This window comes from Quercus robur, chromosome 8 (genome assembly GCF_932294415.1).
Source record: "Quercus robur chromosome 8, dhQueRobu3.1, whole genome shotgun sequence".
NCBI classification, from domain to species: domain Eukaryota; kingdom Viridiplantae; phylum Streptophyta; class Magnoliopsida; order Fagales; family Fagaceae; genus Quercus; species Quercus robur.
In genome coordinates, this window is record NC_065541.1 from 64537147 (window position 1) to 64540395 (window position 3249).

General features: G+C 36.9%; 1 pseudogene; it reads right to left on the reverse strand.

The window, feature by feature from the left end:
- Positions 1–274: 274 nt before the first annotated feature.
- Positions 275–2552, reverse strand: LOC126697685 (60S acidic ribosomal protein P0-like; annotated as a pseudogene).
- Positions 2553–3249: the final 697 nt, after the last annotated feature.

Genomic DNA, 3249 nt, shown 5'->3' on the forward strand with positions numbered 1-3249 from the left:
GTAAAAAATGCTAGATTTCTATTTTAGACTGCCTTCTTCCATTTGGGCACCTTCAAGTTATTGCCTAAATGACCCATACTAGCCAGGGGATAGTGCTTTTAAGGCATTTTGCACTGTCTACCAATCCTATTGGGAAATAAATAGATTTTCCCAATAAACAGATGTGGAAAAATCTAGGTTCACAAGGGTGACATAGATGGGAAATAACTCATACAAGTCAATAACCACCACAAACTCTAGAAACACTCTAAAATAAAACCAACTAAACACATCCTTGAAAAAAATCAAAGCTGCATAATGACATCCAAATTAATAATTCCTCTCAACTGGAGCAAATATTTTGCAAGCCTAAGTAAAATGGCATATTAAACTTAAAATCTCCAAAAAAACATAACATTTTTAAAGTAAAACCATCAAAAAATAAACACCACTAACACAAGTTTTAGTCAAATAAACTAAAACCCATGTCATCATCCGACTCTTCAGCAGGCTCTTCCTTCTTCTCTTCCTCCTTGGCAGCAGCAGCAGCAGGAGCAGGGGCACCACCAGAAGAATCTGCTACAACAGGGGCAGCGGCAACAGCAAACTTGCTAGGATCCTGCATTTATACTCAAAACAATTAATCTATTGAACAAAGGATGGGACTTGACTATATGTGAAAAAGTGAGAGCCTAACTAATGCTGAAGAATCAAATACCTTTAGGTACTCCTTAACTTTCTCTGCCCGAGGGAAGGAATACTCAGAAGCAACAGCAACTGCAAGAACGTTCTTGTAGGCATTGGTGAACATGTGTGGTGCAGCAGCTAGGGTTGGATATGAGATAGCAAGCGACAGTGATGTCACCTTAGAGACACCAACAAAGAACTTCTCTATCAGGTCCTCATCAGTTAGATCAAGGACTTCACGGCTGAAGACAGACCCATCATCATAAACTTGAAGAACAACAAGGCCATAAGAGAATGGCCTTATGCCAAGCTTTGCAAGGAGGGCAGCCTCAAAGGACCCAACCTTGTCACCCTTCTTAATAAGCTCAACAGGGGTTATAATTTCAACAGTTCCCTAATTAATCTTCGTTGGTATATTCAAAACCTGAAAGATAATGGCATAAGGACACATGCTTCACACAAATAGAAAACCAAATGAATTTTAAGACAAGATTACAAACTTGGAAAAAGGACGTCTGCAATGGATCCAGACCAGTGTTGCCCGGAGAGCCAACAACATCAATTGGTGCTACCAAACCAACACGAGCAGGTGCCCCAACCTGTTTAGTTCAAAATTGTTACAACCAAGTTAGTTAAAATTCATAATAGGATAAAGCATTTAGAACATGATTCTAAGACATCCTCAGCCTCAAAAAGAATTATTCAGATTTCAAGGATAACAAAAACAAAACAAACACCTTGCTCACTAAGCAAATGGTTAAATGGAACAACCAATAACTTAAGCTCATTCAAGAGTTACTTGATTAATTTATTCTTTTCTGTATATAGAAAATAAAGACCACGACTTACAAGTTGTTAGTTTTTTGCACATCTATGCTTATGATAGATAACTACCTTATAGTTAAAATTACACTAAATAGTTCCATTTATATAATTTTTAACAGGCTATAGCTTAACAACAAAATGGGTAATCTATATTATCAATAAATTATAAATATTAATTTTATATCTTATCTACAAAATAAGTAATCCACTATCAATTCCATTAATCATTGATATGCAGAACTCGGCTTGTTTAATATTACAAGCATATATAGTTAAATATATGTGATTCACAAGGGCTTGCTCATAAATTAATTTTCTACTCAAATAAATAAATAAATAAAACTAAGGAACCAAACGTCTAATTAAAAGTAAAAAAATTTACCTTGTACTTGGCGACCTCTTCACTGACCTCCTTCAAATCACCCTTGGTGAAAATCAGACCCACGTTGCCCTAATAAAAAAACAAACAAACAAACAAAACACAATTTTTTAACTATGAATGAAACAAACAAAAAATGAAAAAGAGAGAGAGCGAAACTTACGACAAGGAGAGGAATGAGGTTGAGGAAGGCATTGTTGCCAGTGTTATCAGCATGGATCCTGATAGACCTCTTCATCATGGTGTTTTTACCCATGAGAACCACCGAGTCGCCACGTAGACCCTTGCGAATACTCTGTAGCTGGGTGAATCCGACGTTGTCGGCCGCCACAATAAGGATCTGGTTGTACTCGTCCAACAGCTGGCATAGCTTGGAGTCGTATGCGATCTTCTTCTCGGATTTTGATGGCTTGTGCGCACCATTGTTACGATGAAGATGAAGAACAAGAATGATGTTTTGGGTTTTTTTTTAAAGGTTAAAATAAAAAACCTCGAGAAAATGAGCAAAATCGAGGGCCAAGACGAAGCTCTGTGCTCGGTCAAGGCGGACAGCGAAACGGCGCCGTCTCTTTAACCTCCGATTCTAGTGAGAGCTTTTGGTTTGGGGGGTTTTTCTGAGGTGAGAGGCTTGCAGAAAATGAAAGAGCATCCAGGTTTGGATTACGGTTTTTTAGGATGATTTGGATATCTGACGGTTAGGATGTTTTTAAATGGTGGTCTTAGTTTAGGAATTTTAGTGGGCTTGTGGTGTAAATTGGGCCTGTGAGTAGCTCAATGGGGGATCAGAAGCAAAGTCTAGAAAATCAAGTCAGGAGTTAAACGACACAAGTCCTAGTAAAACGGCAGGATTATGTAATGCTACAAGTAGTTTAGTGCATTAAGTATTTTCACACATGTGCAGAGCTTTTAGTTGTGTTCACACGTGATGTAACTAACAGAATTTAGTTACTTAGTGTGTGTATATATATATGTAAACAGGGTTAGAGATAAGTTTATGCAATTCAATACAACTAGTCGCTAAACCCGTGCGATGCACGGGAAACCTATTTTGTATAAAGATGAAACATTAAATTACTTAATGAAAAATAGAAATCAAACTTAAGTTTAAAATAAAATGAAGAATTAAATCTTAAATATCCTCAACTATCCACAAAATGTATGAAACATAAAATCTTAAGGTAGTTATTCATTGCCTTACCATATACTGTCGTGTATGTACTACAATGACCAATCACCACTTACCAAGAGATGCAAATAAAACATTTGCTTTGACTTCATCACCGAATTGCAGAAAAAGAGCAGCACAATACGAACACACTACAGATTAAATAATTCCCAGCCAAGCAATAAACTGTAAGAGACAAAAAGGCTTTAACCTC